The sequence below is a fragment of the Nicotiana tabacum genome, chromosome 5 (assembly GCF_000715075.1).
Source record: "Nicotiana tabacum cultivar K326 chromosome 5, ASM71507v2, whole genome shotgun sequence".
NCBI lineage: Eukaryota > Viridiplantae > Streptophyta > Magnoliopsida > Solanales > Solanaceae > Nicotiana > Nicotiana tabacum.
In genome coordinates, this window is record NC_134084.1 from 41,212,817 (window position 1) to 41,239,995 (window position 27,179).

Genomic DNA, 27,179 nt, shown 5'->3' on the forward strand with positions numbered 1-27,179 from the left:
ACTTGGGATGATCTTTGCCAACTTTTGTTCCACAACCCACTTGACTTCAAAACATAACAAACGACTATCATAAGACAAAAATAACTCATAACATAACCTCCTTATCATTTTGAGAACCCTAGTCTCACCCCAAAAGTAAATGTTATAACATTCCTAACTTGTCGGCTCTCGACGAAACTTATTTTCTTCAATTGGTTTAGCTTCTAAGCCTTCCAACCCTCTTGGGACTTGCAGTTCATGATCTTAAATATTTGTAACCTCCATGGTAACATGATTAACTTACTTTATGTACTTTCAGAGATGATCTCATTTCAGAGCTTAGATCAATTGACTTACGATGTACTCTCACATAAGAAACTATGGGATCTAACAATATAAGTAGTGACTAAGACATGATATGCAAATGAATGAATATTACTGAGTATGTAATTGCAATTTAAACAAATAACTCAACAGTTGAGATAACCTCAGCGGGTCCTAACAGAATAAGCACATAGCTTAAACATGTTTTCTAACATGATTCAAAACTAATACATTCAACAAGTATGGAGGACACGGAGGTAACAAGATTCAATAGCAAAACAAGTACGGGCACAGTCTAGTAGCCAGCTAAAATCATGATTTCCTCGGTGCATGCCCACACGCTCGTCACCTAGCATGTGCATCACCTCAATACATCTCTTATAACACAGCTCCCATGGTAAAATACCCTCAAATGCATGTTTAGATAAGTTACTTACCTCGAACAAGCCGAATCCAATATCGAGCAAGACAAACAATACAAGGATATGTCATCCAAAGTGTACAGTCATCTGAACAGCTCGAAGCTAGCCAAAAGTAAATCAAATACATCAATATGCCAAAGGAAACAAATCCAATCAATAAAAGTTGAATCTTTAACCAAAATCCCAAAGTCAACCAAAAAGTCAAACCCGGGCCCGCAACACAGGACCCGACAAAACTCATAAAATCTGACAATCCATTCAATTATGAGTCCAACCATACTAGTTTCACTCAAATCTGACTCTGCATCGATGTTCAAAACTCGAAAATTTATTTTATGAAAGTTTAGACAAACCCGCCCCCCCAAATTTCACTTTGAAATCCTCAATCAAATGCCAAAAATGAAGATGGATTCATTGAACCTTCGAAATAGAGTTCTTATAATTCATTGAACGGACATACCCTTCGCGATCGTAGGATGTCCATTGCGATCGCGAAGAACACATGCATCTGCCTCCAAAAATACTTTACACATTTGCGATAATTTCCACATGAACTCGATGATCACATATATCTCGACTACGGGATCGTGACACAACTAACACGAACGCAAAGAATAGTTCTCTAGCTCCCGGCTCTCAGCTCAGCTCAATGCGAATGTGTCACGCCCCGAACCTGGGCCAGGATGTAATACGACACTCGGTGCCTAACTACATGTGACCGAGCAAACAAACTGGCTAGCTGAATCAACATGTGATATCATAACATACTGAATATAGAAGATAAACTAACACATGCTAATATACTAAAAGTCTGGATGATATAAATCAATGTGTGGAAATACTAATATAATTTTAAAACATATTTGTAGCCAACATTGCTTAACATGAAAAGCCTGAGACTCTATCTAATTGTTACTCTAGTCTATGAAGCCTCTATTAAAGTACTGAAAACACTGACTATCTGTAAATACTGAAAAGCTATAAAGTAATGATAATGCCCTGAAAGATCATTACCTGCATCGTGAGATGCAGGCCCCGGGCAAAAGGGACGTCAGTACATTTGAATTGCACTGGTATGTAAAGTAATTGAAAGAAAGAATTAAAAATGTTGAAACTGAAACTAAGCTGATAATTGAGAATTGATAATTGATAACTGAAATGATAACTATTGAAATTGAAACTGAAATGATAACTGATAACTGATAACTGAACTGACAACTGATAACTGATAACTGAACTGATAACTGATAACTGAAATGATAAAGGAAGTTAGGATATGAATACTCCCTCTTCTAAATGATGAACAACCTGTTTATCTAAATAAGTTATGGCCTCGAGCCCAATATATATGTGCACAAGCTACGGTCTCAGGCCCAAGTATACGTATACATAATTACGGCCTCAGGCCCAAAATGCATAAAGCATAAACTACGGCCTCAGGCCCAAACATGCATAAAGCATAAACTACAGCCTCGGGTCCAATCATGCATAAAGCATAAACTACGGTCTCAGGCCCAAGTATACGTATACATAACTACGGCCTCAAGCCCAAAATGCATAAAGCATAAACTACGGCCTCAGGCCCAAACATGCATAAAGCATAAACTACAGCCTCAGGTCCAAACATGCATAAAGCATAAACTACAGCCTCAGGTCCAAACATGCATAAAGCATAAACTACGGCCTCAGTCATCATTGTTGGAGCATGTCAAGGCCTCACTTATTGGTGTTGAAAGACACGGTACAATGACGAGCGCAAAACCAACGTATAAAACTTAGGTTCCCTAGTTAAAGATAGAATAGTATTAAATCCTCGATTTGTTTAAATAATATTAAAATAAATCTTCAGCTTAACACTATTCAGGAAAATAAACCTTTGATTTGAGTTATCAAAGAACTAAGAGTAAAACCTAATATTATCAATTATGAACAAATAATGGAAATTGGGTAGCTAAGTAGCAACGAGATATGTGATCAACTATTATTCAGGATAACTCTGTGCTAAGTTCACTCTTAATATCTATTGACCCTTCCGATTTCAACAGATGATTAGACTATATTAAGGATTCAAATTCTTCTTCCGAATGAATGAGAGTTTTGTTAAACAACCTAATGACAAGTGCTATGAACATATGCAAGAATACGTTGAATGAATGTTCTTACGAAGAACGTCTCTCGACTATTCCTCTAAATTAGGTCAATTGATAACTCTACAAGCTCTTTCGATTAACTATGAGAGTCGTGAAATTAATCCAAACAAGATAACACAATGATAATTGCAGCAACACTTCTCTTCTAATTAAAGTGAAACCCCAAATAACTTTGTAATTTTATTCAAAACTAGTTCAACAAATTCAAGCAACTAACATCAATCAAACCCTCGAATAATAATTAATTCACAATATCTATTAATAACCCAGAGAAGGACTACTCCATTGTGGTAAAATTGTTTATCAGAAGAATATTAAGAGGACAAGAAAATATTACAAACCACGAATTCAAACAGACTTTCGTATCGAATGATTTGGATGAAGTATTCAAAGTCTATGTTGTTTTCTTGCCTTCTTCTCTCAAAACGTTGCTCCAAAATCCAAGTTTCCTAGTTTGGGACGAGCTTAGGCTTCATATAGCTCAACGAGATTACTCCTAATTTACACAAATAGGCCTGACTAAAAATTTCCAGAGACGTACATGCGCAGTAGTTGCAGACCATTTGAAGTTGTCCTTCCTTAAGATCTCAGTTAATGGTCGACTAATAGGACCATAAACTTTAATGAACTTCTTGTAATAACCTGCAAGACCTAGGAAGCCCCTTAGTTGTTTTATTGTAGTAGGCGTAGGCCATTGTTGAACTGCAGTGATCTTCTTAGGATCTGTAGAAACTCCTTCATTAGAGATAAAATGCCCAAATACTCTACTTTAGATACTCCAAAGACACACTTAGAATGTTTGGCTAATAGACTGTTATGAACCATGATGTCAAACACCTGCTGTAAATGAGAAGCATGGTCATGTAGACTCTTACTATATATTAAGATATCATCAAAGAAAACTAAAATATTTTTTTTCAAAAAATGTTAGAATAGGTGATTCATGAGACATTGGGAGGTAGAAGGAGTATTGCTTAAGCCAAATGGCATAAATAGATAATCATAATGGCTAAAGTGAGTTTTGAAGGTTGTTTTTAGGTATGTCAGCTGGTACCATTGGTATCTGATGATAGCTTAATCGAAGGTCAATTTTGGAGAATATCACTGCTCCTTCTAACTCATCCAATTGATCATCTATGATAGGAATAGGGAATTTGTCCTTGACAATGGACTGATTCAATTCCCTATAGTCCACACATAACTTCCAGGTGCCATCCTTCTTGCCTACTAACACCACTGGAGATGTAAAAGGACTATTAATATACTGGATCACACTTTGCTGCAACATGTCTTTGACCAGAATGATGTCTTTCTTCATAGAAGATATCTATAAGGTCAAATGTTGATAGGTTTAGACCCATGCTATAGGGGAATACTGTGATTAAAAGTACCTCTTTGTGGAGGTAAGTTTGTTGGTTCTACAAACACCTAGTGGTATTGAGTGAGAAGTGCATCAATAATAGCAGGAATATGGAGTTCCTTAGACAAACGTAATGCATTAAACTGGTCATCTATTGGTAACTCAGGTTCAGCAACTAAGACCTGTAGCATAAAGAATTAGACCTCATCTCCATTCATCTTGTTGATAGCCTTGGTGCTGGAGAATTTGCATTCTTCGGAGACACCCTTTAGCAATTGGAGTTTACCTTGATAAGTAAATGTCATAGTTAAGGTTGTGTAGTCCATGGTAACTGGTCCTAGTGTTTTTATCCATAAAGCTCTTAAAACTAAGTCATACTTCCCAACTGGAAAAACTATAAGGTCTGAAGAGTAAGATGTACCCTGTAACATCCATTAGAAATCCCTTACTACTCCAGATGTGGCCTCCATATAATTATTACCAAGACTAACATATCCAACCTTAGTAGGAGAGATCTGGAAACCAAGTCTCTTAGCCGATTCACAGTCTATAAAGTTGTGAGTACTCCATTCATCCAAAAGAATTCATAATGGCCTTTTGTTACTATACTCAGTCACATGTTTGGTCTGTGCACCCTGTATTCCACTCAACGTACATAAGAAAATCATGGGAGGATCACCTTTAGTAGCAGACCATTCCTCATTATAAATAGCATCACTTTCTGCCTTTGGCGTTGCTTCTTCTGAGCATTCATCATCGCCATACTCTAAATCCAATACAAACAATTGATTGGGAAGTGTACACTTATGTTTAGGTGATTACTTATCATCACAGAAGTAACACAAGCCATGTGCTCTCTAAGCTTGCATTTCAGCAGGAGAGATTGTCCTCCTGTTCTTAGGAACAGCTGGAGCTCGGGGAGCAGGTAAAGCTAGCTTAGTTGCTAGAGCAGGGCTGGTAAGGTGTGGTCTTGCTGGTGAAGAATCATAGACAGGTTGCTTCATGGCAAAGGAAGAATGTCCACTAGAGTTGGACTTTTGTCCTCGAGCATTAGCAGCTAAAGTAGCTTCTGCTAACCTAGCTAGCCTATATGTTATGGATAGAGTCTGAGATTCATGCATCTTCACAGGATTCACTAATTCATCTTTGAGTCCACCTAGAAAATAGGAGATAGCTTGCTCACAGACAAATCGTATTGAGCTAGGAGTTAGAGCAAAAGCAAACTGAAATTCCATAACTGAACCTGTCTATCTCAACTGTTTTAGCTCTAACATTGGTTCAGAAAACTCCTCACTAAATGTTTCAACCAAGGCAGCTAAGTATTCATCCCAGTTAGATAGCTCAGGTGATTCATAACATTTCATATAAGACTGATGTTATTCTAAGGCCTCATCATCCAAGTTCATTGCAACAAGACTCGCTCTCTAATTGCTAAGAAAAAATAGTCAAACAGGTAATTTAGAATTTTTTTCTTTAAGTTAATGATATGTGTCACAATTTAATCGGTGCGTGATACACAATTGCTAAGAAAAAATAGTCAAATACTGAAGAGGTATGTAATAGATACACTTTTAAGAAATTTGAGTACGTAAATTTATTCTTGTGGTTAACTTATTCGTAACATGAATTTAGGGACAAGATCAAGTGACAATCTACGTATTTTGCTATGCTTATACAATACAATGATGTTCTTACTTATCGCTCTTATTTCCCTTATATAGCCTATAGGCTCATACTCTAAGTAGGTTTACTAGAATAATCAACGTGGGACATAACTCGCCAAAAGATAAAAGAAAAGAAAGTTGTTGCATCAATTGTTGACAAACTGTTGCATACTTAGTTGACAAGCTCCTGCATCAGATAAATAATTTCATTTGCTGTACTGACATTTTCAAGTTGTCAAGCAACTTGAGACTGGAAACCTTTATCAGATACAAGTGCTCTTAGGTCTTCCTCTGTAATTTTCTGAAAGATAGATGCAGGGAAGATAAATTAAATAGGCGACAAACATATTCACTATACCGAAGAACTGGAAAAAAAAATTGCACAAACAACATGAATAACAAATTTGAGCATTGCATTATGGAAATATCACTAATTGAAAATTTTTTTCTCAGCCATTGACTTGAATCGCCAAAAGATGTCACCAAGTTCTTTCCCCTCAAATTCATATCCAAGCTGTAACAAAATGAAATGATTTTGATCCACGTTCACAATAATATTACTCTAATTAGCATTATATGGAACTCTTAGGGGTCGTTTGGTATGAGGTATGAGAAGGTATAAAGGTGGTATAAAAATTTAATACCACCTTAATACTCTGTTTGGTTAGCAAACCACGTATAAGTTATCCCGGTATTACTTTTAACACTGGGATAACTTATACCTTATAGAAGGTGGGGTAATTAGCACCGATATAACTTATATCTTCATTCTTAGAAATTATGTAATTATCATTCTTAATACAACATACCAAACAATGAATAAACAATAATCTCAGCATAACTTCTCCGACTATAACTTATACCGGCATAACTTATATTAGTATAAATTGTATTCTAACCAAACGACCCCTAGGGTATATATCTTACCTCAAGCATTTTGGATTTCAATGCATGGCGCCCACTGCACAAAAGTTTCAACATGTTAGCAAATTCTTAAAGGAAAAATGTACCTAGTTCAATTGATCTAAATGAGAAAAAGGGAGATGATTGTGTGATATAATGGTAGTAGTGAAATTGTATGGGACAATAGTACCAGAGTACGGTTTAAAGAATGTATAGTGTGGGAACAACTTTGGAAAATGCCTATTTACTACTCCCTCCATTCTATAATAACTAACTTTTTGGTCTTTTTTATTTTGGTTCAATAAAATAAGATATCATTTTTTTTGGAACAAATTAAAAAAAAAATACCATATAAAATGAAATAGAGCGGTAAGCGACTAAGCATAAAAAATATTCCATCCGTTTAAATTTATCTAATGTAGTTTGTTTGATTCGACACTAAATTTAAGAAAAATATAAAATAAGAAATTAAAATTTATTGACTTAAAAGCTTAAATGATAAAAACTTATGTGTATTTCAATTTGTGTGGCTGAAAATCGTAGACTGAAAAATCAAATCATACCTGAGTCTTCCCAGACTAATACCGTGTTCAGTAGCACGATGAAACACAACATCTTCAGGGGATACAAACTCACATGTGTCTCTGTTCTTTAACACTCCATCCTAAATCACATTAAAAAAAAAAAAAAAAATGATACGCCGATTCTCTCTTGCATAATGAGAACTGAATGATAGAAGGTAGAAATTGCAATATGTAGTAGATTAACATAATGGCCACTTTAACTTTAAAACGGGAAAACGTTGTGCTCAACAATAGCAATATCACCAAAAAATGCACAACACGAAACTCTGTAATTACTAATTAGAAAAAATAACACAAACCTGATGGATGCCACTCTCATGAGAAAATTTATTAGCTCCAACAATGGCCTTATGTGGCTGCAGCTTTAGCCCACTGTACTCTTCTACCTACATATATAACAACAATTAGTCAACATAAAGGCACAAAAGAATAAGCAGCTTTAAAACTAGTAAAATATATCTCTAGCTAGCAGATTAAGATGAGAGTAGGGGTACATGCATTACCATTTTGCTCGTCGGGATTATATGCTTTGTATTAACCCCAGAATATAGACCACCTAGTACGGCATCTCCACGATATTTTAGGGCCATCACAATCGAGAAATTTTACTTTAAGTGAGACTCAACCAACAAAACTTGTATGAGGCACCTCTAATTATTGGACATGTGAAAAATTGGGTCCCACATTGCTGGTTCCCTCTTTTATATCTCGGGTAGTTACGTGTTTCCCATTTCACCGTCACTTTCTCAACTTTCTACCCCTTTTTACTGAATGAATAATAAAAAAATCAGTCATTTTAAGTTCCCGCTTCCTTTTTTTCTAGAATTCTCTCTCTTCCTCACTTCTTAATTATCTTCTCCTCAATTTCTGAAAAAAATTCAAAAAGGGGATCGAGTAAAGGATTCAAGAATTCAAAAAGAAGACTAACTGAATTTTTTCCCCTAAATTTTGGGAGAGAATAATGTGTTCAATACTTTTGTGAAAGAATCACTTATTTTTTAAATTTCTATGCTTTCTGGTTCCTATGTAATACAATTATATGATGAATAGCTTGGTTGAAGTTAATTAATTTGGGCATCTCACTAGTGTGCAGTACAAACTCAACTTCACAGTTATCTTTTTATTTTGATATTACTGCTTGGGTACATCTTTGAATTTCTTTGGGTTTGAAGATCTTTTCTTTTGTGGTGATCTAATATTCTGTTTTGGATTCTTATGTGTACTTTATTTTTTGCTATGATGTAAAATTGTAAAGTGTTTTCTTAGTGATGCAAGGTTATGTTTTTAGCGTAGTATTTTGTTGTTTGAGCTGAATGTGTTAATCAAAATATTTGATACTCGATTCTTTGAGACTGCTTTGGAAAAAAAGAGGAGGAACGAAAGAGAGATGATACATTGAAGAAATTGAAGATGATGTAGTTTAGTAAGAGGAGAAAGAAGATAAAGGAATTTTGTGGGGACAAAAGAGTAGCATAAGTACCATGGGACCCACTTTTCCATATGTCTAATAATTAGAGGTGTCTTATACAAGTTTTGTTGGTTGAGTCTCACTCAAGATAAAATTTCTCCATCACAATCTATTTCAGTAAAGGGAAAGTCAAAATCTCAACGAACACAAATGGACATCATTATTGTTTAACCCAGAAAATAATTTGCAGGGTCAAAGCAATTAATTTTATATGATGGGCCACAAGTAACCGATTTGATCCGAAAGATATAAATTTTTATTAATGCAACGTGATAGTAACGTGAAAAATGAATCTAATGACAGATAATATAATAAAAGCAAAATGGAGAAGAAATAATTTTTATTGAATGATCCTTGATAGGATGATGAGCCAAACAGAGCTTGAAGAGCGGAACTATGGCAACAAGTTGCTATGAATTACAATGTATATAATTGTAAAGATAGAAAATTTAGATGATTACAATGGTGGTGAAGTGTGTCTATTTATAGGACTAGTTCTAGGTAATCACTTTCCTTGAATTATAGGTCTATTATGAACATTTACCCAATTCATCTGTTACTTTTGGAAAACTTGTAACGACTGAGTAAATGCTGAAATCCCATAACTTATGAGTTAATTTCGTGCATGTTGAGTCATCATCGAGGAAACTGCTAAATTATACTATCAATTACTATCACAATAGGCCTCAACAGGTTGATGTATCTCAATACTCAATTATTGCAGCAATCCAACAAGCCAAGTAACTTCAGATGTTACTGCATCAAGGCTTCTATATTCAGCTTCAGCTGAGCTACGACTCATTCTCTGCTGCTTCTTTGACTTCCACGACAACAAGTAATCCCCAAGCTTAACAGCATATCAAGTGATCGACCTTCGTGTATTTGGGCAAGCTGCCCAGTCTGAATCACAAAAGGCAGATAGGTGAGTGATAGGACCCTTCTTGAGGAAAATGCCAAGACCAGGTGACCCTTTAATGTACCTAATCACCCGAAGTGCTGCAGTTAAGTGTGATTGTTTGGGATGCTGGATGAATCGGCTAAGAACTTGCATAACAAAACAAATATTAGGTCGTGTATTGGTTAAATAGAGTAACTGGCCTACTAGTGTTTGATAGTTCCCACATCTTGCAACTCTTCATCACCATTGTGCCCAACATGTTTGTCATACTCTGTAGTGGTCAATTTCTGATTTATCTCAATAGGGGTAGATGCAGGTTTAGCAGCAGTCAAGCCTGTGGAAGAGATTAACTCCAGTGCATATTTTCGTTGGTTCAACAATATTCCCTAATCTGATATCATCACCTCAATCTCCAAAAAATATCTGAGCTCTCCCAAATCCTTGACCTTAAAATTGTTATGCAATATGTGTTTGGCCTCTTCTACTAAGGAAATATTACTTCCTGTAATCAAGAGATCATCAACATACACCAATATAATTATAATGTCATGTGATGTCTGTTTGGTGAATAGAGAATGATCATATGTACTCTGTTGATACCCTGCTCCCACTAAGGCATCTGTGAGTTTAATATTCCATTGTCTTGAAGCCTGTTTCAGCTAATGTTGTATTCTGGGTCGAGCCCGGGCCTAAATGGGCCAAACGGGCCGGGCTTAACGGGCCTGGGCTCTGGCAGTCCCGGGCCTCACGGTCCCGGGCTTTGTGAGCTCAACGGGTGGAACCAGCCCGTGACGGGCCTAAGCCTATATGGTCCTAGGCTAAACGAGCCAGGCTCGTGGGCTTAGCGGGCCTAACGGGCTTTTTTATTTCCGGGCTTTTTTTTTTCATTTTTTTTTGTTTAAGGCAATTTCTTGTAAACCATATCATGGCTATATAAAAAAATATATATGTAGAAATTTAATTATTAAAGTGCTTGACAAAAAGTAAAATAACAAAACAATAGTAAAACTAAATTGCCATGCATAATAAATTAATAAGAAAGTACAACATGAAGCATAAATACGTCTAATAATTTTAAAATAACACAAATTGTTAAAAAATCGTAAAAACGAATTTGCGGATAAATACCATCAACACAATACGTTATATGCCTCCTTAAAATGCATGTGGTACACCCTGAACGAAAATTTAAGACTCTTCCACAGTTCTTGCACTTTAATATTTGGCCTTCTTCATTTTCTTCAAGCACTTCATAGTAGTGCGAAACAAATAAGCGCACTCTTTCCGAACGAGGCATGATGTAACTTGAAAATTAAGATTGAGACTTGAAGTCTTGAAAATTGAAGATTAAGAGATTGAGAGAAATTTAGATTGAGAAATGAGTATTGAGTATTGAAATGAAGAAGAGGGAGGGGGTATTTATAGTGTTAGAGAAGGTTAGTTTTGTAAATTGAAAAAAATGGCTATTTGTGCAATATGGCCGTTGGTGGTCATTGGGGGTGGGGCCCTCATTTTGAATTTTGAAAAATCTTGTTTTGTAGTATATATAGTATACTAGTATAGTATATATAATATATATATATATATATATATATATATATATATATATATAGTATGTTATGTTATGTATATATATTACCTTATATATTTTCTTGTAGTATATATTGTATGTTATGTATATATATTCCCTTATATATTTTCTTGTAGTATATTGTGTATGTTATGTATATATATTCCCTTATATATTTTCTTGTAGTATATATTGTATGTTATGTATATATATTTCCTTATATATTTTCTTGTAGTATATATTGTATGTTATGTATATATAATCCCTTATATATTTTCTTGTAGTATATATTGTATGTTATGTATATATAATCCCTTATATATTTTCTTGTAGTATATATTGTATGTTATGTATATATATTATAGCTTATAAATAATTGCAAGTTAAAGACAAAAAAATATTGCAAAAAGATATTCAAAGGCATGTCTTATAATTTTTATTACCAAAAATGGCATATCTTTCTTAGTCTTCCTCCCCCAATGGAATGAGCACAACAAGGTACTAATACCACCATTAAAAGGGAAAAACTAAAAGAAGATGTGCCAAAGTACAAGTTACACCATAATCTACATTGTATCTCTAACAAATCTCATAAATCCTTCAAGGTTCGGAGGAGGTTGTGTTGGTGGTGGTGGAAAAGAAGCTTGTTCAACACCACTTCCGGGCGAAGCAGCATCCTCCGCAAGTTCCGCCATCATTTCTTCATAAGCTTCATCTATCGCCGGTTGTGATTCTGCAATTCCAAAGTTTCTTCTTTCCGAGCGGATCCAATCTCTGAACAGTACAGATTTTTCCAAGCTCTCCCTCATAGACGCTCTATGATCACCTATTTGAAGTCTTGCTTGACTGAAAGCGCTCTCTGATGCAACAGTGAAGCTTGAATAGATAAAATATCCTGAGCCATCCTTGCAAGGACCGGAAAATGTTTTTCCCTTGCCTTCCACCATTCCAAAAGATCAAAAGTGCCGTCTGGATTCTCCTTTTCAAGTCCCTGCGACAAATAAACTTGAAGCTCATTTAGATGTGAAGTTTCATCATAATTATTACCTTGAGAACCCCTGAACTCCGTCCAGGATTTAAGTGCTTTTAAGCCCGCAGCTCTTTTAGACGATTGTGAACTAGACGAAGTAGGGGTTGGAACATTTGGCCTAGCATGCTCTAAGGCAAGTTGATAATCATTATAAATTTTTTGAGCATTAATTTTAATTGAGGCTTTTGCATCTGCAAGTGTAGCAAATTCCTCATTTGAAAGATCTAAAGCCTTATAAATATTTGAGTACCAAAAATGAGGACCTCCTAATTTCATTGTAGGATTTAACATTGCAGCAACACCATAAATAGGAGGGATAGGGAAAAAATATTTTTTAAACTTTTCTTTCATTTCATTTATAGCAAGTTGATAAATTTCCCCACCCTCCGAAAATTCAACAAACAAATCACATAGTGCTGCAATATAAACTAAACAGTTTGAAATAGTAGGATAATATTGCCCAGAAAATGCATTTGTAGCAATTTGAAAATGTTCTAAAAAATCTATAAGAATTTTAACATTCGTCCAATCTTGAGTAGTAAGCATTTCATCATCATCCTCACCACCTACCCGAGCATTAAACGTTGCATTAATTGGGTTTATATATTCATATGCAACTACTAAACTTTCGTACATACAATTCCATCTAGTCGGGCAAGCTTTAGGAACCTTTCTTTCTCTAAGGCCATATTCATCACATTTTTTAAAATAATCTCTAAGTCTACTTCTACGGTTTGAATAAAAAAGCCAATTAAGAGCCATTCTAACCTTTTCAATTTCTAAATTTAAAATCCGCATATCATCACCGACAATTAAATGATAAATACGACAAATACATCTAACATGGAATATATTCCAAAATGCAGGATTTAGTGTTGTTGTAAGTATACCTATAGCACTAGTGTTACTAGAAGCATTATCCATAGAAATTACCATTATTTTATCTCTAAAGCAAAAATATCTACAAATATCTGCAGCAGTGTTAGCTATAAACTTACCTGTGTGACGTGAATTAATTATTCTATACGCAATAATGCGTTTTTGCATTGTCCACTCCTCATCTATCCAATGACTTGTAACAGTTAGATAATCACAATCATTACCACTTCTACCAATATCAGTAGTAATAGAAATCTGATTAGTTATATGAGTAAATAAATACCGCAAATATTGTTCATATTCATGTTTATATTTATAAATATCGCTCTTAACTGTTGCTCGAGGCCAACTTTATAAGTAGGATTAAAAACTCTTCTAATATAATGCACCCAATTAGGATTAGAAGGAAAAGAATAGGGTAAGCATATAACGGTAACCATCTTTGCTAATTCTTCACGATCTCTATTTGGATCGTAATATAAAATACCTCCGGTCACAGTGTTAATTCCTGGTTGAACTAGATTTGAACCTGTACTAGGGCTATCCGCAAAATCTACACGTGTCCCCTCTAACTACACCTTCATTTGTAAATATCTAACTTTATCTCTAGGGTGTGTTTTTATGTGCCTAGTCAAACTACCCGTGCCGCTACGGTCTCCAGTATATTTATGCGCCAGTAATTTCCCACATGTTTTACACTTAGCCTTATTTTGTTCTCTTACTTGAGTAAAACAATTCCAAACTAATGATGTTTCTAGGCATTTAGGAGGTTGTCTATTAAAACTAGGGGTTTCTACAGGTGGGTCGGGCGGTACATCAGTTGGGTTATTAAAAGGACTAGTAGGTGTATCATCTAAATCCGGTTGGGTTTCATCTTCATCCTCATTTTCCTCATCATTTTCAAAGATAGTTTGATTAGGATAAAGAGCATTCATAGTTTCATCATCTAAATTTTCACCTGGTGCAACATTATGGCAAAATTAACTATCGAAAAATTAAAAACAGGGGTTATCACTATCAAGAATAATAGGAGCAGCAGGACGTCTACCAGGTCTGGGTCGGGGAGCCGGGGGAAGGGTAGTAGGTTGGCCACTACTTTCACCAGTTTTAGCTTTTCCCTTACCACCAAACATTTTTATCAAAGATGTCATATTAATTACAATTATGCAAACTAAAACACACAAAAATATATTCTTAAAACTTAAGAGTTGAAACGAGTTTACCGAATTGCCAAACAACTTCTTGAAAATTGAAAATCGTTGAAGACTTGAATACTTTAATTCACCAACTTCACAATTTTTCATAAAATTTCAACAATAAAATAAGCAATTATAGTAGAGAGATTGAGAGAGATTGATGAATTGGTGAGTAAAAATGAAAGAATGAGGGGTTATTTATAATTGAGAATTGGGAAAAAGTGTAAATATATAAAGTTTGGAGTTAAAATAAAGTTTGGGGGCCAAATGGCTATTTTTGAAAGTTCCAAACGGTCAAAATTGCAGCCCAACGACTACTTTTTAAATTTTGACCGTTGTTATTTTTAATTTTTTTTTTTAAAATAGCCGTTATAGGCCCGTTAGGCCCGGTAAGACCGGCCCAGGCCCGCCAGCCGGTCCCAGGCTCGTGGGCTATTTAATGTGACCCGACCCGCCGCGGGCTTTTTGCACCATTAAGGACCGGCACACCAGGACCGGCCCGCCAGGCCCGTTTAGCCCGTAAAGACCGCGGGCCCGGTCCGGTCCCAGTCCCAGCCCGGCCTACCATACAACATTAGTTTCAGCCCATAGAGTGACTTCAACAATCTGCAGACTTTGTTCTCCCCCTGTCGTTTGAAACCCTGTGGCAAAACCATGTAAACTTCTTCATAAAGGTCCCCTTGGAGGAATGCATTATTGACATCCATTTAATAGAGGATCCATCCCTTTGAGACTGCTATGCTTAAGATAGTTCTCACAGTTACCATTTTGGCAATTGGTGAAAAAGTCTCATGATATCTAACCCTTCTTGTTGTGTGTATCCTTTATCTACCAATCGTGCCTTAAACTTATCAATCTCACCATATGACTTATACTTGATCCTAAACATCCATTTAGAACCAATAGGTTTCTTTCCTTCTGGTAAATCAACCACTTCCCAGGTATGGTTTTCTTCAAGTGCCCTAATTTCTTGATCCATGGCTTGTATCCACCTTGGATCATGTGCAGCTTCCTTGAAGGATTGTGGCTCAGTTAAAACTGAAAAAACATTGAGGAATGACTGGTAGGTAGGAGATATATGATCATATGAGAGGACATTAGATATAGAGTGTGCAGTATTTATATGTGTCTTGGCCTTAGTGATGTAGTCCTTAAGCCATACAGGAGGTCTTCCCTTTTCTTGTCGATTAGATTTCCTAGGCTGTCCCTCTATAGATGGTGGATGTGAGTGTACATCTTCTGATCCTGCTTCTTCTATGCTTGTCTCAACTTCTGGTTCCAAGATGATAGGAAAGGGATTCTCGTTTGCTGAAGCATCTGCTGGGATCTCATGGTGCATATCAGACTCTGCATGAACTGTGGCTGAATCCAGATTATCTGAAGTTTCATGATTATCACTACATTCTGCATGGTCTGTGACCAAGTCCATATCATTAGTCTCCACCTCTATTGTGCCATTTGCATTAGCTGGCACTTGTATGTTCTGAGGTGGAGTTGTAATTATAGGAGCTTGTGGTTGATGTTTAGTTTCTTCCACAACTGGAGGTTGTGAAGCAAATAAATCCTCTGTACAATCTGAATCAGCATCTTTCTCAAAAGGAAAGCTCTGCTCCTTAAAGATCGCATCTCTGCTAACAAAATATTTCTATTCTCTAAATCATACAACCTATAACCCTTTTATGTTTTTGAGTATCCAATGAGAACAGCCTTCTTAGCTCTAGCTGTAAACTTATTACCTTTAGGTAAGTTACTTGCATAACATAAGCAACCAAACACCCTTAAGTGTTTTATTTTAGCTGGCTTTCCAACAACAACTCATAAGGAGATTTTCCTTGCAAGACACTAGTAGGCATCTTATTTATCAAATACATTGTTGTTCTCATATAGTCACCCCAAAATCTCTTAGGAATTGAGCTTTGAAATTTCAAGGCCCTTGCAACCTCCAGTATATGCCTATGCTTTCGTTCAACCACCCTATTTTGTTGTGGGGTGTATGGACAACTACTTTGGTGTATAATTCCCAGAGAAGCAAATAAAGTATTGCATTGAGAGTTGAAAAACTCTGTATTATTATATGATCTATCAATCTTTACAGCAGCTTCAAATTGAGTCTTTATCATTGCAAGAAAGTTTTTAATCACAGTAACTACTTCACATTTAAACTATATTAAGCATACTCAAGTAAACCTGTTGTAATCATATACTATTGTGACAAAATAAAGCTTTCTGTCATATATAGGTACCTTGTGAGGTCCCCAAACATCCATGTGTACGAGTTGAAAACAACTACTTGATCTAGTGCTACTAGTTGGAAATTGTAATCGACACTGTCTTGCTAAGGGACATACTTCACAGTTGTTTTCTCTTCCTGTCTGTTTCTTATTCTTCAGTTCTGAAATATGCTGCATTGCCTTGGTTGATGCATGACCAAGCCTCAGATGCCATAGTGTTGTTTCTCCATGTTCCTTCAAGAAACTGATTACTGCTGTTGGAAAATTTTCTGTTATTAGGTACAACCCATTATTTTCTCTACCATTCCCCATCACCTTGTCATTGTAGAGACCCTGAAATATACAAAAATCAGTATAGAGTCCAACTGAGCAACATAATTGCCTAGTTAGCTTAGACACTGACAATAGGTTGAATTTGAAGTCTGGCACATATAGTACTCCCTCAATAGTTTTATTCCCTAAAACTACTACATCTCTTGTATGTTTAATTTCTGTTCTACTGCCTGTAGGCAACTGTACTCCATCTGCTCTATGATATGCTTTTCTAAGGTTATTTAAGGAATTCTTACAATGTGTCACATGGTGAGTAACACCTGAATCCACTATCCAAACTTGATCACTAACACCTGCATTTGACATTAAAGTAAAGATACCTGCAGTATTAGTGGAACACTCATCTGTGGTAGTCTTCTGCAATAAATTTACCAGTTGTTTGTATTGCTTCTCAGTGAAGAAATTTCCTTGTGTGGGGAGCATTGGCACTTGCTTCTCTTCACTAGTTGCACTGTTCACATAAGTTTTGCCTCTTGAGTTTTGCTCTTTCTTCTTGCTTTTGAAATCTGGTGGATATCCCACTATCTTGTAGCAGTTTTCCTTTAGTTGGCCTTTGTAACCACAGTGATCACAGATTAATCCTATCCTTTTAGGCTTATACTCATAACCTTTACCGGCCAGCATTGTAAGAGGATCTTTCAATGTATCTGTGACTCCTAGAGTTCTTTGACTTTCTTCTTGTGTAACTATTGCATAGGCATCATTCACTGTAATTACAGGCCTTTTTGCCAAGACATTACTTTGAATGTTACCATATCTCTCGTTCAATCCCATGAGAAACTGTAATAAACAAATGTTTTTCAGAAGTTCCACTGAAGGCCTAGACTCCTCGCAGTCACATGAAGCCAAATGGGCTATGACATCCAGTTCATCCAATAGGTCCTTCATCTTCGAATAATAGCTAGTGACCGAGTCTGTTCCTTGTCTTAAGGTTGCAATAGCAGTCCAAAGATGATATATCCTTGTTAAATTTGACCTATAAAACCTTTCCTGGAAGTTAGCCCATACATTTTTTGCATTCAATGCATAGACAATACTAGGCATCAACTTATTTGAAATAGTGCTACCAATCCACGATAGGACAATTGCATTGCATTACATTTTTCCCATTGCTCTGCTAATGCACCTTTATACATACCTTTACACATGATCCATCCACAAATCCAAGCTTGCTTTTTCCCCGGAGTGCCAATTTAATCGCCCTACTCCACAGTGCGTAATTTTTTGGGCCTGTGAGCTTGAGCGGAATTAAGACTAATCCAGGCACTACAAAAAAACACTAAATTTGCGGAGGTTTTATTTACATATTGCGAGGGTCAGAAACCTCCGTAATTTTCTGTGACGACGATTTTCAAAACCCCTGCAATAACGTTCGCCGCAATCAATTTGTGGGGGTTTTATGGGAGACCGCCGTTATCATATAGCGGCAGTTTAACCTCCACAGTTTGTTAGTTTGACTTTGATGAACACACGTTTAAAAAATATTGCAGCAGTGAAAACCCCCACAATAGTTTTATTTAACCCCCACAAATTTAAACACAATATTAGTTTACATTAAATTGCGGAAGTTATAACCTCCGCTATTCATTGATTTTTTATTTTGGGCAACGGTTATACTCATAAATAATTTGATTTCAACTATGTTAATATAATGAAGCATCATCAGATTATATAGAATCAAGTAACATCAATATATTAATAAATTATAAAATACATTAAAGTAAATTATCATTAGTCTCAAAAACTTGCTTTAAACACAATTACTCCATCCACTAAACACAAAACATAAGTATTATAGTTAGTTTTAAAACTAACTTTAAACAGAACATCTACTCTAATTATTATGGACAAAAGATCTCCTATGACGATTCAATTGAGTAAGATACATTTGCAGGCAACTTCAATGGTTGTCGTTAGGATTACTTCCACAACATGATCTTCTTCCATCCATGGGAGTAATGGATCCGCTAGCCGCATCACCTAGCTAAAAAAAAATCAAAATAAAATATAATTAACCTAAAGTTTTGATGACTGTAGAGAAAAGGGTTGCCATTAATTTCTTGAAATGAAACACCAGATGATAATTGTGAATCCATCAAATTAAAGCCTTTTTCTTTAGCATAAAAAACAAGAAGCAAATCTGAAGGGATAAGTGAGGGATGATCAACAAAAGGAAGTAAACCCATAAGGTAGTCAACGTAAACCCATGAAGAGATTATCTTTGAGATGATAAGAATTTAATCCTATTGGTCTTAAATGATACAAAGGTGTATAAGGGTGGTTAACAAGTATTAGAAGTTAAACGAATCAATGATGTTGTCAGCCGTATTTTCGGATAAACCTAGAGGTGCTTAATACACTCAAGAGGTAGTGTTTTAAGGTATTTGAATTATATAATATCCGTATTATATGTCTTGAAGTCAAACGAGTTATGAGATAAAAGTCGACAAATGTTGTCACAACTTAGGTTCATAATTTTACTTAAACATTAGGTCAAATGTTACTAAGCTTTTCTCCCAATTTACTTAGAATTATGGGGTAATCTACCCACCAAATTGAAGATCTATGAGTCTAGTTTCCAACTCATTAAACTGTTCATCGATACAATCTCGGAGTAGAGAGATATTCGCATTTTTGTGAGACTGCGCCAAGTATCTCTCTATGGGGCCCACTTAGGCGGTTTAAGACATTTGGGTATATATATGATGCCTCCAACCCGTTTTAGTCATTTTTTTCAGGATATTCAGACCTTAAAACCCTAGGAACACCCTCTCAAGGTTCTCTCAAGATTCAAGAACCAAACAAAGGACAAACAACACAAATCAAGTGTCGGGAATCTCATGGCGCTAGTAAGTTTCTTTTTCTTCTTGTTATTGCTCATTTTTGTGTTGTTCCAGCTCGTGTGGGAGGTTGTTTTAAAAGGTTTATGTTCTGTAAATACTCCCTCAAGTTCTTAATATCAACCCTATGAGATTTCAAGCCTTCTAAAGTGATTTTTGTGCCGAAAAACACTAATTGATTGCTAGTTTCGCTTTGTTGTTGTTGTGGCAGCATTGAAAGGATATTTCATGGAAAATTAAGGTCAAATTGGAGTTGTTCCTTCTGTATAAATGTAAGGAACCTCTTACTCTATACGTATTTAAGATTATCCAAGTTGCATCTAAGTCATTGAAGCTAGAACTTGTGGAATATATATCGAAAGGCTTGGTAGTAATGTTATCGGTTGGTGGACTGTTTTGGGAGGTTCAATATGATTAACATTGATGTTGTTTGGGCTGTTTGGTGATTGTTTTCACTGGTGGAAGTCATATAAATAGGAGAGGTGTTGTCCGTTTCATCATAAAATAGGTTATGGTCAGTACATAATAGTTACGACGCTTAAACATTAACGATAGTGTCATTTCTCCTATTGTAGACTAAGGAGTCTTGACATTTGCATAGTTTGAAGTTGGGCAGTATATACAAGGTATGTGAGGCTATCACTTTCCTTCTTTTGCATGACTCCGATTATACATAATGTAATGAACGAACTTCCAAAGATACTCTACTCTTAGAAGCTAGTAGTACTTACATTATTTCCCCTCTTATGGAACGATTAATGTTGATGTTGCTTCTCTTATTATTGTATCATCAATGTTGTTGGTACTTCCTAATTCTTATAAGGTTCATAGTGAAGAGTTAGTCATATTAACGTGTACAGAGGATACCGACCTTACGTCACTCTGAAAAGTTTAGAACGCGATTCCATGAGTCGAGCATGCAGTATTATTTATGTATTTATTTTAATCTACCGAGTTGCACTATAGTCTGTCGGGTACGACACCTATTGTGCAACCCCTGATCAGTTGGGTTTTATCGAGCTCCATGTGGCTGGGTACGATTCTGCCGAGCTTTATGATGGCCGGGTACGTTTTTATCGAGCCTATTACGGTCGGGTATGATATGATCATGATCATGCCCACAGAGGCGTATGATTTAAAAGTTTATGCATATATACATATGTATCATGCATTGCATGTCAGTAGCCCTCAGAGGTACCCAGATGTTACAGGTTGTATATTCTCTATCCCTGCTTACATTACTGTTCGTACTTATGGTTCCCTGCCTTACATACTCAGTACTTTATTCGTACTGACATCCTTTTATTTGTGGACACTACATGTCGTGCTGCAGGTCCTGATAGACAGCCAGGCGCAGCTCCCCCACCACAGTAGGCGGTCTAATTCAGCGGTGAATGGAGAGATCCCTTCTTCAGACTTGTCATGGTCTTGGTATGCATTTTTGTTATAGACATTATGGGTATGTCGGGGCCCTATTCCGGCAATGTTGCAGCATTTATGTTCCTTTAGAGGCTCATAGGCAGGTGTCGACACCTGTATAGTTTGGTATGCTTTGTCGGTTGATTTTTGTTGTATAGTCTTTCATGGTAACGTGGTAGCTCGTACCTTATATATAGTTTCTTGATTGTCTGGTCATCCCATGTTATGCATGTTCATGTCATCATCTTTTGTTGTTAGTTGTCCATGATCCATGTCTACCAATTATATTGATCTCGTCGACCCTAAGAGATAATAAAGAAGGTTAGATAAAATGTACGTTGGTGCTCGGCAAGTATTGCTGGGTGCTAGTCATAGCCCTCCAGTTTGGGTCGTGACAAACCTTGTATCAGCGCAAGTGTGTCCTAGGGGTTGTCTATGAGCCGTGTCTTGTAGAGTCTTGATTATAGATGTGTAGCGCGCCACATTTATAATCAGAAGGCTAAATGATATCTAGGGTTGTTACCTTCTTCCTTAATCTAGATCGTGTGTCAAGTTGAGTCGTAATTGTTCGTCTCTAATATTCATCTTGTTTTCTTTCAGTGATGCCTTCGACTAGGAAGCAAACGATTAGTAGATGGCTTGATACAGCAGCAGGAAAGGGTACCAGTCAGGTGCCCCAAGCCAGAGCAGGACAAAGTGAGGCTCAGAGTGAGATGCCCTCTCATACCTCATCTACTCCGTCTCCTCCAGAGGATATTAGGAGGCACTCAGCACCTCTAATTCCTCCATCTGGCACTACAGACCAGGATATGCAGAGTGCTTTGCAGTTGTTAACTAGCTTGGTAGTTGCTCAGGCTCAGAGGCAGAATACAGGTGCTACTGATAAACCAGTTAGTACGAGAGTTCGTGATTTTATTAATTTAGATCCTCCAGTGTTTACCGGATCAGACCCCAAGGAGGACCCGCAGACTTTTATTGACCAGGTTCATCGTACACTTCGGGTTATGCATGTTAGTGATATAGGAGGCAGTAGAGTTGGCTTCTTATCAGTTACGGTATTTAGTGGTTTTCTGGTATGATAGTTGAGAGAGATCCATGGGTCCGAACGCTCCTCCAGCTATGTGGAAGGAATTTTCTAAGGCCTTTCTTCGTCACTACTTGCCAGTTGAGATACGACAAGCTAGAGCTGATAAGTTCTTGAACCTTCGACAAGGTAATATGAGTGTGCGAGAGTATAGTATGCAGTTTGATTCTTTGGCAAGGTATACTCCCCATATGGTGGCCGAGATGAGTGATAGGGTGCATCTGTTCGTCAACGGGTTGGGACCACATTTGATAAATGAGTGTATGACAGCCTCCTTGGTGGAGGGCATGGATATTTCCCATATTCAGGCTTATGCCCAGACCCTAGAGGATCGTAAGCACCAGCAGAGGGCTGATAGGGAGCAAGATAGGGGCCAGCATAAGAGGGCAATATTTGTAGGGTATTCTGATGACTTTAGGGGTAGCATTAGGACCCGGTCTTCGAGGAGTTCGGCGCCACCTGTAGCTAGTGCTCCTCCACAGTTTCAGAGGCCTCGATATGATCGATTTACCTATTCTATTCCGGGTCAGAGTTCACGGGCATCAGGATCGCAACATCACAGGAATACTAGTCAGACGAGACCCCTAACATCACGTTGTGATCAGTGCGACAAGGCCCACTTTGGACTGTGCCGTCGAGGTTTTGATGCGTGTTATTCTTGCGGACAGCCTAGCCATATGATGCGGAATTTTCCTAATAGAGGAGGTGATGGTATGGCCCAGCCAACTGGAACTATGTCTGGTTCTTCCTCATCAGTTCGACCTCCAGCACGGGGTTTTCAGCAGTCGACAGGTCGTGGTAGAGGTAGAGGTGCAGTGTCGAGTTCGAGTGGTGCTCAAAATCAAACCTATGCTCTAGTAGGTCGACAAGATCTCGAGTCATCTCTAGATGTTGTTACTGGTATATTGTCTGTGTTTTCTTATGATGTATACGCTCTGATTGATCCGGGATCTACATTATCATATGTTACACCCTTTGTGGCTAATAAGTTTGGCATTAAACCTGAATTGATAAGTAAACTCCTTGTGGTATCTACTCCAATAGGAGATTCTGTGATTGCTAGAAGGGTATATAGAGGTTGCACTGTGAGGATTTATAGTCGTCAAACCTCAGCAAATTTATTTGGGTTAGAAATGGTTGATTTTGATGTGATAATGGGAATGGACTGGTTGGCCTCATGCTATGCATATGTTGACTCTCGTACGAAGATGGTTAGGTTTCAATTTCCTAGTGAACTCGTCATTGAATGGAAGGGGAACATTGCTATTCCAAAAGGTAGGTTTATTTCCTATCTTAAGGTAAGGAAAATGATCTCAAAAGGTTACATTTATCATCTCGTTCGTGTTAGGGATGCGGAGGCGAAGCCACCTACTCTACAATCAATCCCCATGGTCAACAAATTTCCAGATGTTTTCCCAGATGAACTCCCCGGCCTTCCTCCTGAAAGAGAGATTGAGTTTAGCATTGATGAGTTACCTAACACTCAACGGATCTCTATCCCTCCATACAGAATGACCCTGGTAGAGTTGCGAGAGTTGAAGGTGCAGTTAAAGGACTTGCTGGATAAGGGCTTCATTAGGCCTAGCACTTCAGCTTGGGGTGCACCAGTCCTATTCGTGCGGAAGAAAGACGGGTCGTTACGGATGTGTATCGACTATCGACAGTTGAATAAGTTTACTATAAAGAACAAGTATCCACTTCCAATAATTGACGACCTGTTTGACCAACTCCAGGGTGCCAAGTATTTCTCCAAGATTGATTTACGTTTAGGGTATCATCAGGTGAGGGTTAAGGAGAAGGATATTCCAAATACGGCCTTCCAGACAAGATATGGGCACTTTGAGTTCTTGGTGATGTCGTTCGGGCTAACAAATGCCCCAGCAGCTTTTATGGATCTCATGAATACTATATTTAGGCCATATCTTGATGTGTTCGTGATTGTATTCATTGATGACATTCTAGTGTATTCTCGATTGGAGGCAGAACATGCGGGCCACTTGCGGATAGTATTACAGACGCTTCAGGATCGTAAGTTATATGCTAAGCTCTCCAAATGTGAATTTTGGCTGAACTCAGTAGCGTTCCTTGGCCATGTGATATCTGACGAGGGTATTAGTGTAGACACTCAGATGATCGATGCATTAAGGAATTGGCCAAGACCTACAACACTATCAGAAGTCCGCAACTTTCTAGGGCTAACAGGATATTATAGGCGGTTTGTAGAAGGGTTTTCCTCTATATCAGCACCATTGACTAAGTTAACACAGAAAGCTACCAAGTTCCAATGGTCTGCCACTTGTGAATGTAGATTTTAGGAGCTGATGAATAGATTGACATCCGCACCAGTGCTCACTCTCCCTGAAGGAACAGAAGGTTATGTGGTATATTATGATGCCTCAGGTATAGGTTTGGGGTGCGTATTGATGCAGCGTGGGAAGGTGATTGCTTATGCATCAAGACAATTGAAGAAGCATGAAAAGAATTATCCAACCCATGATTTGGAATTGGCTGCAGTAATATATGCTTTGAAGATATGGCGGCACTACTTATACGGCGTCCATGTTGACATCTACACAGATCATAAGAGTTTACAATACATCTTCAAGCAGAAAGAGTTGAATTTGAGGCAGCGTAGGTGGCTTGAATTACTGAAAGACTATGATGTTGAGATATTGTATCATCCCGGTAAAGCCAATGTTGCGGCAGACGCTCTCAGTCGTAAGTCAATGGGAAGCTTAGTACATATTGAGACAGGTAGATGGGGGTTGACTAAAGAGCTTCATCAGCTAGCCAATATGAGAATCAGATTGTTAGACTCTGATGACAAAGGTGTTACTGTATAGAATACATCAGAATCATCTTTGGTAGCCGAGGTAAAAGCACAACAGTATGAAGATCATATCTTAGTACGATTAAGAGAGAGCATTCAGCAATGTAAAAGTACGGCTTTTGAGATTGGAAGTGATGGGGCACTGAGATACCAAGGCCGATTATGTGTGCCTAATATAGCAGGGTTGCGAGATAAGATTATGAATGAGATTCATCAATCCCGATATTCCATCCATCCCAGCTCGACAAAGATGTATCATGATGTCAAGGAGCAGTATTGGTGGGATAACATGAAGAAGTCTATTGCAGAATTTGTAGCCCAGTGTTCCAATTGTCAACAAGTAAAGATAGAACATCAGAAACCCGGTGGATTGCTTCAGAATATAGAGATTACGACCTGGAAGTGGGAGGTGATTAATATGGACTTCATTATTGGATTACCTCGCTCTTATCATAAGTTTGACTCCATCTGGGTGATAATTGATCGACATACAAAATGTGCCCATTTTCTGCCAGTTAAGACAACTTACACGGCTGAAGATTATGCGAAGTTATATATCAAGGAGATTGTTAGGCTTCATGGTGTGCCAGTATCTACTATATCAGACCGAGGAGATCAATTTACGGCTAAATTTTGGAGGTCTTTTCAAAAGGGTTTAGGCACACAAGTAAATCTCAGCACTGTATTTCATCCGCAGACTGACAGACAAGCTAAACGTACCATTCAGACACTGGAAGATATGCTACAAGCATGTGTTCTAGATTTTAAAGGGAATTGGGATGATCATCTTCCACTCATAGAATTCGCCTACAATAATAGCTACCATTCCAGTATTAAAATGGCCCCATACGAGGCACTATACGGGAGGAGATGTAGATCACCAGTTGGATGGTTCGAAGTCGGTGAAACAGAATTATATGGGCCAGATTTGATTCACCAAGCTATTGAGAAGGTGAAAGTGATACAGGAGCGATTGAGGACGGCACAAAGCAGGTAAAAATCTTATTCTGATGTCCGACGTCGTGATCTGGAGTTTGAGGTTGGTGATTGGGTTTTCCTGAGGATATCACAATGAAGGGTGTTATGCGTTTTAGGAAGAAAGGTAAACTGAGTCCAAGGTATATCGGGCCGTATAAAATTCTTTGACGAATTGGACAGGTTGCTTATGAGTTAGAATTGCCATCAGAATTGGAATTTGTCCACCCGGTATTCCATGTATCTATGTTGAGAAAATGTATTGGAGACCCTTCTCGAGTCGTCCCTATCAAAGATGTACAAGTTACAGATGACCTATCATATGAAGAAGTGCCAGTGTCTATATTAGATCGACAAGTCCGCAAGCTGAGAACAAAAGATGTAGCTTCCGTCAAAGTATTATGGAGGAACAAGAATATAGAAGAAATGACATGGGAAGCAGAAGAGGAGATGAAGTCTAAATACCCGTACCTATTCCAGAATGACGATAACAAGGATGCTGGTGGAACACAGGATACATTGGAAGGTGAAATGGCTCTATGAGGTAAGCAATAACTTGAGAATATTATTCCTTAATACAAAATGGTGATATGCAGATAATGAAAATATCCATAATGCTTTGTGTAGCCTTGTGAGGCCATAAGTTGGGCTTAACTGCTTGCAAGTTTTGATAGTGACCATTTTATAGGGGAAAATTAATCGGAAATTTCCGTTGGAATCCATGATGATTTGGACTCCCCATAGACCATTACATTTGAGGACGAATGTTCCTAATGGGGGAGGGTATTACAACCCATATTCACGTATGTTAGCTCATGCCATAAGGTAGTCAACGTAAACCAATGAAGTGATTATCTTTGAGATGATAAGAAGTTAATCATATTGGTCTTAAATGATACAAAGGTGTATAAGGGTGGTTAACAGGTATTAGAAGTTAAACGAATCAAGGATGTTGTCAGCCATATTTTTGGATAAACCAAGAGGTTCTTAATACACTGAAGAGGTAGTATTTTAAGGTATTTGAATCATATAATATCCGT

General features: G+C 37.4%; 1 pseudogene; it reads right to left on the reverse strand.

Annotated features, from left to right (window-relative positions):
- Nucleotides 1–5,817: 5,817 nt before the first annotated feature.
- The window catches only part of LOC107800759 (2-isopropylmalate synthase A-like), a 134,339-nt pseudogene continuing 112,977 nt past the window's right edge, over nt 5,818–27,179 (reverse strand).